The sequence below is a fragment of the Ptiloglossa arizonensis genome, chromosome 7 (genome assembly GCF_051014685.1).
Source record: "Ptiloglossa arizonensis isolate GNS036 chromosome 7, iyPtiAriz1_principal, whole genome shotgun sequence".
NCBI lineage: Eukaryota > Metazoa > Arthropoda > Insecta > Hymenoptera > Colletidae > Ptiloglossa > Ptiloglossa arizonensis.
Genome location: NC_135054.1, coordinates 8,610,208 through 8,627,558, shown reverse-complemented (window position 1 = coordinate 8,627,558; position 17,351 = coordinate 8,610,208). Strand labels below are relative to the sequence as shown.

The 17,351-nt window shown below is 37.4% G+C and overlaps 1 protein-coding gene across 1 annotated transcript in view; it reads left to right on the top strand.

Moving 5' to 3' along the window:
* The first annotated feature begins 224 nt into the window (after positions 1-224).
* LOC143149631 (uncharacterized) overlaps positions 225-17,351 on the top strand; it is a 143,228-nt gene continuing 126,101 nt past the window's right edge. Inside the window, exon 1 of the mRNA XM_076317201.1 lies at positions 225-365. The gene's annotated coding sequence lies outside the window, so the exon portion shown is untranslated. The remainder of the gene's footprint in view (positions 366-17,351) is intronic.

The following is a 17,351-nucleotide window of genomic DNA, read 5'->3' as shown; positions in this document are numbered from 1 at the left end:
ATTTTGAAGTAAACCTTCCGGCACATGGTTTATTGATTTCTTTTAATCGTTCGCGCAAGCGACACAGGGGAATTCGTCCCGTCGTATTCTCGATGTCTCGTCGTAACCGGTGTTCCTTGTGCTTTCAGAGTTCTTGGCATGCGTAGGCCGAAGGAGGAAACGGGGGGTGAGCTGAACAGGACCGAGGAGCATGGCGTAGTGCTCGTTTCGGGGGTTGCTGGCAGATCAAAGGACGCGAAAGAGGGTCTGGCCGCTCTCGAGCGATTCGAGGGCCGGTGAGCATCGCGACGGGGCGAGCAACCCCGTTGCCTCGGCCAACGTCTAACAACCCTCCCGTCTGTCACCGTCGACGAACAACAGATCAGGTAGGGATGCAGTTTTCTATTCCTTCAAAAGAATTTCTCCTCGTTCGTCGCATTAGCCCTTTATGGATACACGAAAACAGGAAACAGGGGCTACGTACAAGGATAACTGGGCTTGTTAACGCTTGCCGCCCGCCTGCTCGGGTTTACAACACGTTTCGAGCCTTCTGATACCTTTCGATCGAATACTTTCCAGTACACGATTAACACGCGTTTAGGAGAAACAGAGGAGAGTATCGGAGTAATTAGAATCTAATATTTTTATACCTGTTTTGTCAAAATCGGTTGCAGTTCCACAGTTCATTACTGAGAAATTGAACAAGCGAAGACTGAGAGACTCTATTGGGGATCTATTGGAATCTATTAGGATCTATTGGGATCTATTGAGATCTATTGGGATCTATTTTTACTATCTCGAAACGACCATAATCCAGGATTCTTGAACAGTCGAAGACTACGCGAACGCTGTATTCGAGGAATGGAGATATTACACTGTTAGCTGTTGATCGATGAATTTTAGAACAATATGGGGAAGGGAAGGTACATACACCGATTATTGACGAATCATCTCTTCATAATAAAACAAAGTGATTTTTAACGTATTTCTTGCGATCGGTGTCTTCGACGATGGGAGAAATTATTTTGTTGGATGCAATAATCTTGTCACTTGCATGCTTGTAAATAGTCATTATTTATTAGTTTATGGTAATTACTGTGAATATGAAAGACAGCTTGGTGATAGCTTATGGAGGTTTAGGCATTTTAATTGCTCAAACGACACGACCACTTTTATTGAAAACACTGCTTAAATCACTGGGTATATTTTGTTAAGTAATACATAATAATACGATAAACTTAATGCTACAGTTCAATTGTACCGATGATGTCAGAGCTATTGTTCTTATTGCACGTCGTTTCTGTTTCGTGTTCCTTTTCTTATTATCGTTAGAGTACTGTGCTTCAGCCTTTGGTTCTTGTATGTAAATTATTGTCTATTTAGTAACAAGTGTATGTATTAATATCGTAATGCTAAACATTGTTGGGGAGTTGCTGACAAATGCGTTCTAAGCACTTGTAATGTGGCGAGGAGAAATATTTCATCAGCGAATGTCTAAAACGCTACTCTCAACTATAGGGAAACGGTTTCTTGACTAATCACGACCTTCCATCTATTGCACCCTTAGCGCGTATATTCTGCAGAGGAAGGTTCAGCGGCACCTGTCCTGTGCTTAATGGTGGAGATCTTAGCAGAACTTTAGCAATGAAATGGAATTGCTTCCAAGTCCCAAGTCCTCCATCCAAACGTATAGTAGATCTCTAAGAACTGTTAAAATAATACTAGGTAGCAGATCTGTTTGTGTCTTGATCTCCATTACCTCTTCTTCTCTTTACACTTGCTCATTAGAGCCACTTAGTCTTGGAGACGACATTATTTCCGTTTCCTAGTATTATGTGAACTGTTCTTGTGGATCTTGACATTTGGATGGAGGATTTAGAACTTGGAGGAAATTCCATTTCATTGCTGAAGTTCTGTCGAGGTCTACCGTTAAGTACAGCGAGCCTCTCTCTCTATTTCTCTCTGTCACTCTACGAAAATGGCACAATAGAAGGAAAATCGCGATTGGTCGCTAAGAAGTTTAGGTGACAATCAGTCATCAGTCGGTAAGAGTAATTAGAGACATTCGAGGATTCGATCAGCAGTTGCTTTCGATATTCGTTTTCGAGATAGGAACAGAGGTACATAGGTACTTCAGCATCGATTACTTTAAACGAGGAATAGGATTCTGTTGGTTAATTAAATATTTCGTTAGTTAAACGACTATTGTAGCGTAGATTCTTTTGTCAGGATTAAATGCTACCCACCCAGGTCTCACCCTAGAAAATGGCAATGAGCCAGTATTTAAACGTAAAATGTTTAACTTTGCTCCCTTCTTACGTTGCAAATGCCTTTGCAACAAAAACTCTTATAAATGTTTCCTTCCCGCAATTAACGAACCACTTAGCCCCTTTGGTACTTTTACTCTACAATTAGATTTAAATTACACACTTTTAAGATTTAGCACGTTTTTACCTGCTTTCTTACTTTGTTACACCTTGAAACGAACACCGTGAACTCACCTTGGTTCTAAAGAATCTTCGAGTGGTTATCTTGAGAGTCCTAAGCGACACTTTTGCGCAATATTGGAAGTTGCAACGATCAGGATTCGCGTCGCAATCTACGTAAAATTTCTAGAAGTAGATGCAAACGAATGAACTTCGCGAACGCTTTCAACGATTTTAATCGTCGAAAGTTTATCAACGGCTGTTAATTTACAAAGATCAATTCAAGAGTGAAATTTAATTACAAACTCTTCGCTGATCATTTGAACGTTTTATTCCACGCAAACGATCTATAATCAAACAAATTGTACATATTTGTTAAACCGTAGGATGTTCATGTTTATTCAGAGCGATCGATATTCGATGCTCGTGTAACTTCATCGTGTTTATATAGTTATATGTGTCGCTTATATCGCTCAGATTTAATCCAACGCATTCGGGAATTTCCGTGAAAATCTGTGCCAGATATATTTTCAACGAAGCGTGATTTGTGCGCCACGCAGAGCGATAAAGAGGCCTTTTCTTTATTAAATTTCGCTGCGTGCCACGAGTTCAGTATTTCTCTTCCGAAAGGAAATATTTGTTTTCAATATGTTTTTTTTCTCTCTCTCGTAATTCGTGTTTCATTCCAAAAATGAAGTGTGGAAACAAAATTTACGAGGATCGATCTGTCAAATGCGATGTCGTTCCTTTCGAAATTTTATTTCATTTTTCGAAAAATCCAGCACGCAGAGCGCACAGTCCACACGATGAAACGCACTTGTAATTTTATTTATTTCCGAAGGATAAATGTTATGTCTCGATTTTCGTGATTTTCTGCATTATTCGCGATTTCATTTAACGGAATAAACGTATTACAATAAAGGAATGTATGGGTGCGATTAATAATATTTCTTTCCATTTTTTCCGTATCCGATAACACTCCTCCGTTTAAAATTACAGCTTTCTTTTAATCTTTCGAGTACTATCATTTTACTCGTACCGCTACATATTTTTATTTATCATCGAAACAATTTTTAAAAAATTTTTTATGTTATCGACACAATGCGCATTCTATTATAAATTGAATCGTATTCACGTTTCCAAAAAATGACACCAAAAGGTGAAGATAACTCGTTATTGTTTTATTTACACAGTGAGCTTTTATCTCTCTTTACATTCTCGTATCCTGCTTTGACTGTTGTTTACTTCACCCAGATCGTTTACAATTTGTTACGTATTCCGTATTCGGCAATTTTCTCCGGAATTCCCGTGTACACACACGGCCAGGCATATTTCTCAGGGATTTGAAGAATTCGAGCCTTCCGGACCCCATGGTAATGGTATGCACTCAAGTACAGGGATCGCGGTTTAGAGAGTGAATTTCGTGGTTTAGCATGCCGACCTGACATACCGCCATAGAACGTTTGGCGACGCGGAGACCGCAATTGCGGCCGTGTCGTCCTAACACCTTCAGTGGGAGCCATGTTATCTATGCGGTAATAAGGAAACTAATGTCAAGTGGGAAAAACACTAAAGGGTCGAACGGTGCTCTTCAGGAACGAAGAGAGATACCAAGAATTCGTGGAACACCGAAACCGTGCAAACGCATAAATTAATATAATAGAATGGTACACGGTGGGTAAATAGAAATATCGAGAAAATATTTTCCACCGGTGTCCCCTTATTTACAAATTACTGGTTCAGCGGTTACGAGAAATAATTGGGAAACTTGTTCTTTAATCGAAAAGTTAATGAGAAATTTAGTGCTTCGATTTTCCGTATGTTACAAAATATTAATAGTTTCGACATTACGTTTGGGGGGCAAAGGTTGTGTTCAGTTACTTCAAAGATAGTATCGTTTGGATACTATCGATATATTTACGTTTCAAATTGGTACTCCAGTATCTGTATCGATGCAACTGTATGCACCGTGCAACTGTCGCGTCTGTACATATCAATTAAGTCGTATTTGATATTTGTTTAATTAAAATTCATTATAATTTATCACAAACAAAACGAGCGATGGTAACGCTCGATCATTAATGTAAAATCTATAACTAAATTACAGACGGTAATTAATATTAATAATAATACGATTTTCTTGTACTTTCTACCAATACTGTACACACTATCGTAAAAATCACACACGAACACACATTCACGTATCGATACTGAAAACATATTCACTCCTTTTTTTATTCGAATAAACTTTTGTCCAGATAAATTTATATTGGGTAATTATGCGTTAATTCGTATAACAGACACACCGATGATGAAGTTTCGTATGCAAATAGGATGGCAGGGAAAATCAATACGTGTAAAGGTTTCGCTTTGTGCAGACAATATTATATTTTCGGTAATGGGGACATTAATATGATAATTGAAGAAATATGCAAACGAGGGGCAGTGTCGAACGGGGAAAAGACGCGTAAGAGAGAAAGAAACCCGATGGGCATAGTTCGCAAAGATCGTTACGAAGTTACTAATTCTCGAGTGCAGATTTCATTAAGCGGTTCGTTTAAAATGTAATGCCTCTTGGGATCCGCGTATTACGAACCCGGAAACCACTTCTTCCCTGAAATCCGAGGGTCAATCCTTGAAACACCCTGCTCCTGTTGAAGAATCCTTCAATGCGAGGGTTGTATACATTTTTGCACCTAATTTTCTTCTCAAGACGAGGGACGGGACGAGAGAGAGCACTGAACGAGAATTTTGAAGCCAGAAATTTAGAGCACTTGAAAGATCACCGCGGCGGATCCGTTTCCCGAGTAACAAATTGAAAATAATTTTCCACAGAAACGAAAGATCAATTTAACGAATAAAATTCATTTTCGGTCCTTCGATCGAATCGAGTGCACATCTTGTACAAAAATCGTTACGATTTGTGAGGCAAACAATGTGACAAATTTGTCTCGAAATTATGATTCAACGATTCATTTTTATTTTGTAATTATTGTAGAAATTCCAACTTAATTCGCTGAAAACGATCAGAAATATCTGTCGATATCGAATATTACAAATACCTCGTGCCACGCGCGGACGGTGCTTCGTATTTGTTGATATTTTACAAATATTTTACATACAGGATATTAAAATGCTCAATGGTGCATTTACGGATCACTGTTTGCATGGAATAAAAGTGAGTGAAAATTTTTTATGAAAATATTTTATTTACGATATTTCCTGTATTTATGGTATTGTTTCCTTTTGGAGGAAATATTGTTTAAAAATAGCAAGTCGAAATTAATTCGTTTTCTTCTGAAGCTCTTTAAGGGAAATGTTTCACAGATTTGATCGGAGACGTAAATCCGAACGAATTCTTTCCTTCTTCGATTATTTCTTTAATCTGGCGCATTAAAATTCGATTTAATCGTATGCGCCACGGTATTATATGTATATTCACAGAACAGCGCGGGCGATTCATTTGCATTTATAATGCGTACGGTCTGGATTGCGCTCTAGAGAGCGATAAACATTACATAATAAATAGAGCAACATAATGGGTAGTCGTAATTGGTCGTTATATGTATACGGCTAATTTGGCTCGTAGATACAAGATCAGCGACTGTTAATTATAACTTTTAAATCTGCAGCGTCGCGAAATGGAGAATTAAAGGAAATTATTTCCACGGTTACGACTTTTACAGTCTCTTTCATATTTTGTGTATTCTCTGTCCTTTAAAGCCATAAGCGGTCGCGTGGCGCCTCTGATACCTCACCGCTCGAGGGTATAGTCAGTTATATTATGTGTTCCCTGATAAAGACTGTGCTACGAGCTGCGAGTAATATCGTAACAGGTTTTCCTGTTATCGTAATATGTTAAACGCCAAGGCAGTATCGGAGAATGATCGAAATCACACCTGATACCGCGCGATGTTAATGGGAAATATTGTCGAACATAGAACACGACAAAATCTCGAATAATATTCAAGTAACGATATTTAAGTAATGATATTTAAGTAATGATATTTAAAGTTCCGTGAAATTAATTTCTGTGTGAGTTATAATACAAATTTGTTACACGAAATGGGAGATAACGCGATAGATGAAGTCTCGGTTTAACGTCGAAGTTTTTGTTTTTAACGCGAAAGAGCGAACACAGCGGATAAAATTGCAAATACGCAAATTAATATAGTAGTAATGCAAAAGGATTACGCACGCGTTCATCGTGTTAATGTTTATCGACTTTCTGCAGTTAACTAACGAATGAAACAGTTTACGAGAGACGTTTCTCATTAATGTAATTCGCACACGAACATCGTGACCTGATCAAAATTATTGTAGAAAAAGAGAAGGAATAATCACGTGATTTATTTTCACCTTCTACGAGTATTTCTTTTTAATCGCACAAAGTATTTTATATGTCTTCGGTAACTCTGGTGAAAGAAATTCTCTCTCCAATTTCCTGTCCTAGTTGTGGGGTCGCTTTAACGATCAGCTTCAATTACCTTAATTATAAAACACGATCAAAGATGGTTTTTTTTTTTATTTGTAACAGCTTATACAGTCGAGCACCGAAGAATAATTCGATCGATTATTTAACAATATAACGAAAATAAACAGACTCTCAGTCTTTAGCCTTAGCAAAATTTCATCAATAATTTATTCGACCGTGATGTGTTTAGTACATGCTTCTGGGATTACCTTGATAAAAAATTGTTTGAAATTTCCAATCTGTGAAGCATTCTGTACAATCTTCTTTATGCTTTAATTTTGGTTGTGGTATAATTGTCTTTAATCTTCCATCTACACGATGTCATTCGTTAAAATAAGATCTTCGATCGTTAAAAATCATCTGTTAGAGTTATTGTTGAAATGTTATATTGCTCGTCGCTTCGATATTTCGAGCACAGCACATTGATCGTATAGAATGTATGAATTTATTATTCACACTGGTTCTAATTGTCTAGAAAATAATTTCCTCTTTATTCTTATTGATTTTTGCAGAAAAAAATGTATCGGTATGCATTCGTAAATTAAATCGACTGGAAACGTATGAATGTCTCTTAAAATTTATTTTTATATTTGGCTCTATATTATATTTTACAGCCAATAATATTCAATAATCATCCGCGGCTAAAAAATTAGTACACTACAAAATAGGATACAAGAGCTGATCGAAAAAAAGAACCGACCGTTAATAAAATATAATAATAATAACATGTACGTGTTACAAAAATTTACTTTAATCCTCGACAAACGAATATCAATTACTTCGGTCAGATGCGATAATAAATGTTACATGGATGAACGCAAATATTATTTATTTACTTCCTGTATTGAAATTATACAACGCTAAATAAATTCCAACGATATTAAATTCTCAATCCTAATTCCTCAAATGATAACGACCAACACGTAACGAACCAAAATAATAATTCTATCCAATAGTATTCAATGAACAAAGAAAAGATAATTCCTTCGTGTTTGGTTTGAAAAATAATTGAGATATTTTTCAAGAGTTTGGACTCCTAAACCTTCTTTGGCCAAATATTTCTCTTAGTGACAAATTTCTCTGGAAATGTTCATGCAATTGCAATATCATCTGGAAGTATTCCTCAGATATCTGGATACAATCCAATCCAATAATATTCAATGAACAAAGAAAAGATAATTCATCCGTATTTGATTTGAAAAATAATTGAGATATTTTCCAAGAGTTTGGACTCCTTTTTTATCGTATTCCACCCAAATATTTCTCTTAGTAACAGATTTCTTTGCGAACGTACAAGCGACTGCAATATCATCGGGAAGTATTCCCGAGATGTCTGGAACACGTTGCGGTCGTCGTAAGCTCCTACGTCGATGCAGACCCGACGTGGAGCCGGCTGAAACGAAATGCGATGTCAGTCTCGATATAGGAACGCAAAGGGCTGAAACCACTTACCCGAGATCTTTCATCGCGCGACAACGAATAGGAAACGGGGATGAAGGAATTAATCTCTCGGTGATTGCACGCTCGTCGGCGTTAATGCCCGCTGGCTTTCCGCGGATACTCGAAGAATATAAGGGTTCGTTGGGGGTGGGTCGGCGGACGTGCGAAGCGAAAACGCATCGCGAACGAGTGACAATAAGTACTGCAGTTTGTGCCGTCAGCGAGGTTGAATGCGATGACTAATTGCGGAAACATCCATTAGTTGGTTTTGTGGCTCGAAAATGCGTCGCAGAGGAAGCGCATAATTCCGCGAATCCCTTCACAAAGCGAACGTTCCAGAATTGAACAATAGCGAAAAATGTGTTAGTGGTCGTATTTTTCCCAGTGATTGTTTTAGTATACAGCCCGGGTCGTAGAAATTGTTGCAGCTGTTTTCTCAGGAAACGTTCTCAGGGAATGATTCTTGTTTCGTTGCGCGAAGCTCACCGATGCTCTTTGTTCGTCCAAAAATTTCTACGACGTTCTCGTACGTTCTCCGTCGTCTTGTTCGTTTATAAATATAAAATTTCGAACGTTCTTTTATATATCGTGCCGTTGAAAAGAATTTTGGTCTTACGGAGCGTTTCTCGGAAAGATAAATACGTTTCCAATCCCTGTGGGAGGATCTGTCGGACGAAATCTTACCAAGTCCAACTAGCAGATTGGGGAAGAAACGCAGAAAGGATTGGAAACGTATTTATGTTTCCAAGAAGTACTCCGGAGGACAAAAATTCCTTCTGATCGTATTATTCTTCGGGAATAATTGCTTTATAATGTATCCGGATTTTGTCTCGATTTATTACGTAGTATTCTTAACGAAGATCCGACTGAAAATGTTTCTATATTTTACGTGGTTAAGAACACTGCTCTAGAATCTTCTAAAAGTAACGAATTGTGTTTACTTAAATTACTTTGTTGAGGTGCATCCTGTGAATGTTTTTAAATAATACGTTTCATTTATTTGTTCAAGTTTTGATAGTTTCTTTGGAAAAGGTAAATATCCAAAATTAAGGAAAAATATAACACGTCACTGACCAATACTTTCGAGAGTTATAATAAGATACAGTTGTTCCAAGTAATGCTTTTAACGTTTTAATTATTTCACTTTGATCATCTTCGGAAACAATCCAATAAAAAGTTTATCCAATGAACGATGCGGTGTAACATAAAAGGGGAATTAGAATTTACATAAATATATATATATATATTTTATTGTACATTTCTCTTTGTGTGGTATACCGTACTGTTCCTTGAGATTAATTGTTTATTACAACGATACCGAAGAGAAGCAGAATAAAGCGATCGTAACGTTAAAAATACTTGAAACAATTTCACCTTGCGATAACTTATATACATTGAATAAACAAGCAATTGATCAAACTTTTACATCTGAGTGTTGTTTTTACACCAATGCTTCTCTTCCATTTTACTTCGATTGAAAATAAAGGAATAAAACAGAGGCGTTTCTCTCGTTTCCAATTTAAATGACGACGAAAATAAAAGTGCTTTTGTGTTGTTCTTTCGGTAGATCGGAGGTTCGAAATCGTCAGGGGGTAGTAACCGCGAAATGGAAAGTCCATGGGATTCGTGAGTCGCAAGTTCCTCCATTAATCAACACGGAAAATAAACCGCGCCTGGTGAAGCGTAATGATTCGAATTCGAAGTCGAGAGGATTTATCGAAGGATTGTGCTTTTGTGGTCGTTAATGGAAAAATTGAATTTTCGAGCTATCGCCGGTTTTCAAACGAATCGATTACCCGGAACCTTCGAGTCTGGACTTTTAAAAGTCTCGCAGAGATATTAAATTGGGAAATTTTCCAATTTCTTAAAAAGAAATGAAAATCTGAAATTCCCCGGATCCGTAATCCGTAATGGGTGTTCCGTGTCCTAACCGCTTAGAATTCAAATTATAATAGATACGCGTGCCTCGTTCAGTATTAAAATACACGTACATTTACCAACGTGATTCGTAACGATACATTATTTCCTCGGTAAATTCTCTATAGTTACTTCGATGGAAGTAAACAAATTGTGCACATCGACCGAGAAACACAGAACGTTAAATAATAACATTTACGCTCTTGGTTCTGATATTGCTTTTTGCAGAGTTGAAGTATTTTTATTCCTCGTGTAGAATAATTACGAATCTTTGCAGGTGTTACATAAATATCGACAATAGAAAATGACCAATCTTCATCGCGACCAATCCCCGGACAAGAACTCTTGTAAACGCACCGCGATGTAAACGTCTCCGTTTGTATCGTTCAGTTTTATTTCGCCAATTTGCGCACGATATTATCACCCATTCGAAAATTGCGAACGGTTTGTTTCGATTGTCCCGTGTCCCCGGCAAACCTTAAAGTCACCGTTTCACGGTAAAACTTTGCACGGTAGTTTCGCCACTTGAACTCGAGTTTCCCAGCCGGTAGGTTCGGCGTGTCCCTTATTTTCAGCCGCTCCACAAACCTGTATGTTTCCTCTCGGATAATTATTTCAGAAATTTCACCGAGTGGCTCGTTATACGCGGTGTGCTCCCGAAGTGATTAACAAGAAGCAAAACAACGGGCAGAGCTTTCACAGCGGGCCGCCTAGGATCGAAAGAATACCGTATCTCTCGACTGGTGCTGGAATAGGGTTCGGCAAGTAATTCGGGGGAACGAGCTTTGTCGGACAGACGTGTCCATGGGCGGAAGCCATTGGTTGCAGGTTCGTTCATCAATCGGTGCGCTTAAAATGAACTGCGCTCCATGAAGCATGCGCGTTTCAACCTCTGCTTTTTTTTCCCCCTTTCATGCCGGTCCCTACTTTTTAGCCGCCTAGTTTTCCAACGGCGTCCGATATTGTAGCTCTCGGGAACACGGTGGAAAATCTCGATTTCTGCCGGCTGGTATCCGCGAGCGGGCCGTAAAATTCGCATTCGATGGTTAATTGCGCAGAGTTCCACGGCTCGCGGGGAAAATTGATTCTTTCTCCTCGTTCCGCGCGTTCACGTCGTCGCGAGGGAAACCGTCGAAAACGAGCCGCGGCAGCGCTCGAGGACTCGTATCTCTTCTCCTTTCTCTGCATTCTCCTTTCGCATCGTTTCGCGGAGAAGAGTTTTTGCGCGTCAGAGGAAACGGAATGCACTGCTGCGTTACCCGGTTCGTTACAGGACCGGGTATAAACGCGGATGGATAAATGAGTTTCGTTGTAACCCGCGCCGATGGAACGTTGAGTTTTCCCCACTTTTTACCCGCTCCCGCAATTAAGATGATTACTTCTATCCATAGAGGTGGGTAAAGGGCGATGTTGAGGGGGTTGGGTTACTTGTATTTATTATTCGCTGCAGTGCGTTTCCGTTTCCGCCGTAATACCGCAACGACGAATAGTGATTAAACGAGTATCGTGAATTCGTCCTGGACCGAGAATATCGACAAATTAGAAAACATCGGTGAACGGTGCTCCCCGTCGAGTATCGAAGTCTACGAACGATTATAGATATATGTATAATTAATGTATATATAATATATTAACCCTTTGGACTCGAGAGGAGACTCTCGATCGCCATTTAATTCAGTGTATTGTTTTCGTAGAGTGTACACGTGTGTATGCGAAATATATAAAAATGTTCCATTCTAGATTAATTTTACGACTTAAAGGATTTTTTCGAGGCGTTTGTTTCCGGTAGCAAAGAAACATCGAGTGCAAAGGGTTAAATGTGACTACCGGGGCAGTACTGGTCACGTTTAAATAATCGAGTATTTTCCACGAATGATTACTGTGTTTCCGAGGAATTTCATTTTATTTTCACCATTTTTAGGTTGCGGTTGTTCGTTAAATTGTAACGCGGGAAAAAAAAGTATTCGATGTTCTTAATCAGAATTTCGAGTTAGAATTCTGATCGACCGTGTAACGGTACATATATTTTTTTTTTGTTTATTACTTTTTGATATCGGTGGTTTTTCAAACTGTAACGCGAAAAAATGTTTGATATCTTCGAAAAGAATTTCCAGTTAGAATTTTGATTAGTCTCGTGTGAAAGTACGAAAATATTTTTTTATTACTTTTAGATTTCAACGATTTTTGAAACCGTAACGTAAAACAAAGTTTGTTGTCTTTAAATACAATTTTTAGCCTGTATTTCAATCGGTCATATATAATATATATACATATATACACACACACATATATGTATTTATTCTGATCACATTTAGGTTCGGGAGATATGTAGGTCGATCTGTAATTATCAAAAATGATTTGTATCCTTTATCAGAGGATTCACAGACATCTGTATTTGATTTTGATAAACTTTGAAGAAAAAGTTTATAATCTCGTCATAGTTTCTACATGGTTATCCAATTCAGTTTCCGTAGCGTTGAACGTGAAATGAATCGTTTTGTCAAACAGAGAAACAATAAATAAACAAAAACAGTACAGAAGAAAATATTTGAAGTAAATTTTTCCGTGAAAACGCGACGATTCGAAGTAATGCAACTAAAAGTGTTCGTGTGCTCTGCAATTTTGATAAAAGTTTAATCCAATCGCGATTAATAGGTAAGTAGGGAAACTTAATATACCTGAAGTTAAAACGAGGTTAAATGTCGACTATCATGTGCGTTTAAACTCTCTCGGAAGCTAGAGATTTTACATAATTTGTAAAGGGATCAACCCTCGGTAGAAAGTATAAAAGAAGTGGCTCGGGAGAGGATAAAGACTAGGGGTACCTGAAACGAATATTTTATTATCTGCTAAATGCGTGCTTACGCTTAAACTCTCATTCGTCAGTTTACACGTCTACAAATGCAAGGGTAACACGGTGGATATATTGCGCTTTTAGCCGAAATTTATACGTCGTAATTCTTTTCGCTAACACAGACAGAGGATGGAAAAATAACAGCCAACGATATTCCGTAATATAGACACGCGTGATCAAAATTGAACATCGTGCGTTGCGAACGTTTTTAGTTTCCCGATTTAATTTTATACCGATAACGAAATCAAACATTTTGTCTTTCGTTACGCAGTTTTCAAGTTAGAAATTTTCTATCCGTTGCGTCGTCTAGTTAAATTTAAACGAAAAATGTGCGAGGAGTTTCTTTCCTCGAATAATAACCAAATGTAATTAATAAAGTAAGAATTAAAGAAGAAGAAGTTCTCGTTAAATATGTAGATACGAATTCGAGTCCAAGATATTCACATCTGGGCTCGAAAACACTCCAAAAGTTAGCCTTGAAATTCTTTCAAGTACTGTCTGGAGGAACAAAGCATATTGCTGGATACTCGTGAGGTTTACCTACGGTGAAAAAGGGTCGAATGGAAGGTTTCAAATAGGATGAATGCCCGAGAAAGTTGGAATACTTTCTAGAGGCAAAGTTTCGATGGTTCTCTCCTGTCGGGGGATGAAAGGGGATGCCACCGTGACTGGGAAGTTCATTTTAATTGTCGGAATTTCTGGTCAATTACGCAGTCTTCTTCTGGCAGCCAACGAATTTATGCGTACCGTAAGTTAATTATTAAAATACATGAATTTTCAATCTGTAATCACGAATGGACGACACTGTTACAAATGGTTACGCAATCGGGTAGGAAAATGATACTATCGTTCACTCGAGTGACCAATATTTTAACATACTACGTAAATTAGTATTTTTTTTACTGGTTGCTGCAATTTTATTTATTACATTTGAAAATTGGAAAAGTCTTACTTGGACAGAACTGATCACATTTAAATAAAACGCTATTGGAAATATTCATTGAAATAATATATTATTTGAAATTGTATTTTGCGTGAGTCTGATAGATGCAGCATGCGATCGAAATTATTGATTAATGTAGTAAATTTGAAAAAGTTAGCACATATGGATATTTGAAACAATACTTGAAGTATTTGAACTTGCACTGTTACTTTTAAGTTGATATTGTATTAGAAAAATTTCTAGCATTTCAATTAAGAATGATAACTACGAAGAGTCAATGACTCGTAGTTATCGTGACTTATAGTTGCAAATACAAGTTTGACGATCATTATGCGCATGTTTGCGTACAGGTGCTTTCCTAGCATATACTGGAATAAATAATTATATTAACTGGCCATTTGAAATTTATAATGAGAAATAAGTACTTGAAATATTCCCCTCCGGCTTGTCACATTAAATAAATATTTCAATTAAGTTTCTAATTGGGATATAAATAAATTGCCATTTCACATTAATTATTATAGTTCGGTGGAAAAGTGCTTTGCGAAAATAATTTCAATTCAGTTGATCTATTAAATGTTTTTCTTTGATCTTTATTTCCTGTTGCTATTGCAATGTAGTGCATAAAATTTATATTTATCTTGATTAGTATATTTTAGGAGCTTCTAGAAGCATTGAAAAAAATTTTCAGTCACGATTAACATATATGATATTAAAAATGATCAACGAAACGTGATTAGATTCATACGTTGATTACATTTAATTCGCAATATTGTGAACATTTTTCCAAAGATATTTCTTTTTTAATACATTACACAAAGTGTCCAGTATCATGAATCAATTACAAATTACGAAGGATTTAATTTTTCGAATAACGAAACGAAAAACGACAATTAAGTTGGAATTAAAATCGTGTTTAATTACGTCTAGAAATTGACACAAGTCTTTCTCGTTGAACACGATCTGTCTGGTAGAGTGAAATACTCGGGAAATTTAATAGGGATCCGTGTTGTTGAATTCAATCGTATTTTTCGGATCAAAGAGCATTATGGCCAGTACGCCGATACCAAGACGACTTATAACCCTGGTAAATTGCATAGTGAAAGCCCTGGTAAGTGAAACACCCGATCCACGTTAGAAATTACATCGCGTTTCCGAAGAAAGGGGAATTGTACGATTCCGTTTTTCAAGTTCTCCAGATTTATTCGACGTGGCTTTGTATTGATCGCGATACGGGAATTTACATTTTATTCGCCCTACAAAACGAGGAGAATCGTTGGGAAATTATAAAGGAAAGATCCATCCCATCGATAATTTAAAAACTTGTTACACGTGAATTGACCTTTGAAGAATATCTGGACATTTTCTCGTATCAATAGAATAATTGCTGTCTAAAAACATTTGATTTACCAGCATTACCAGCTGGTATAAAGATAGGAAGAAAATTTTCTTAAAAGATATATTTGTAACTGTCTCTAAAAAAAAATTGCCAGTGAAATGGTTTCTACGATCAGTGGAATCGATTACACGGATTTAGTTTCTGACATTTTCAGAATCGTATATTAATACGTGTTATTGGAAATTTGTTTATAGAATCTTTAGAATACGAGGTAGAATTTTTTTGCGATGTAAAAGATTGAAAGATAAAGCTGATGAATATTTGGACGTAAAGTAAATCGATATCGTTGATGCGTTCTATTAATACTTTGTAACAGTACTAACGTAACTGATAGAAATAACCTGTCTCGGTAGTGCCACAGGACTTGTATGTTATTCGAATGTTTTTATCCCGTAGAAGAGTATTAGAAACGTTCAGAAGCAATGTATCGATTTTCGATATGACAGTCTTTCTGGTACCGATAAATTGTACGAAGAAGGTGTAGTATCCCTGACTGCGGATAAATAGAACGTACCTATCTGTCTTACGTGACTTTTTCCAAAATAAACTCATGCGCTTGCATGTAAACATTTCCATAAATTTAAGCAGATTCCCTTAAAACCAATCGATGCTACAGACATTTTAAGCTAAGGACACTCGAAACCAAATTTATTTCCCTAAGAACGACACACTCCCTATTACTTTTCCCGTACAGTTTATACCCTACGATTATACAAATATTGTGTCAACGATTAAAATTCGGAACGTTATCGACGAGATGAAACAATTATTTCTACGCATTGTTTCGTTCGTTTACTTGATATTAACAAAATTGACATTAACAAAATTTCTTAATTAACGAATAAGAAAAATGATATAATTATTACGTATATTATTCGGTTCGTTTATTCGAAAAAGTAGGAAAAGAAATTCATAGAATATTTCAGCCACCGAGTTCTGCGATCTGACAAAGGTGCGGTAAAGCTTGGTAAATAAGCGAAGAACGCGAAGTAGCTAACCGAGTATTATATTTTTAAGACGACGATTAAAATGGAACGAGAATGGTTGGATACGTTCGGCTAATAAAATATTTTACCCGGTGGAAGATTAAATTTTTCCTTCGTGTCCCAAAAGATGGGACACGGGAGTGAGCGCGCGGTTTCCATGTTCGTTATTCAAAACGTGTGTCACGGTTTAGTTGCTGGTTTTATCTCGACTGGAATCCGACGATCCTACCCGAAAACATGGAAATGTCACGAATTGCAGGTTCGGGACGATCGAATGAGCCATGCAGAATGTTCGTGCAATTTACCGCACGGGGTAATTCTACTACGGATTTCAGACAATTTAAATTGTCTTCTGCGGATGAAAGAACATTATGGGCGGGCCGAGACGCGGGGACCTACTTTCCCTGGTAAATTACTATCCTGAATTGCCGAGTTCACCTTTAGGATGCAATTTACCGGGTATATAAGTCTTCCTGGTATCGACGTGTAATGCTCTTCCATCTGAGGAATACGACTCGATTCGTCGAATCTCGAACGTATGGACCGTTTTAAGGCTACGAATCTTTCGATCAACAATTTCGATGTTCGAGAAAAGGAACGAACTTTACGGTGAAGCTATTGTTCTTGATCCGTTTGAAATTCCCGAAGTTTCGAAGCGCTTGATCGCAGCGTTTAACCGTTCGTTTCTGTAAAAGATAGAATTGCAGGAACGTTAAGTAGAAATAACCGAGTTCAGAGAACTCTGTAAAGATGATGAAATAAATGCTGTTATTACTGAACTATTATGAACCACAATTCTTCGATATTTTACTTTTTATCGTACGACTCTCTGTGGTAGTTCTCTAATTCTCTGGCTTTCTCAACAACTCTCAATCGAGTAACGAAGAGGGAACTTATCTTCAATTGCACTAGAGGTTCGAGGGGTCCGTGTAA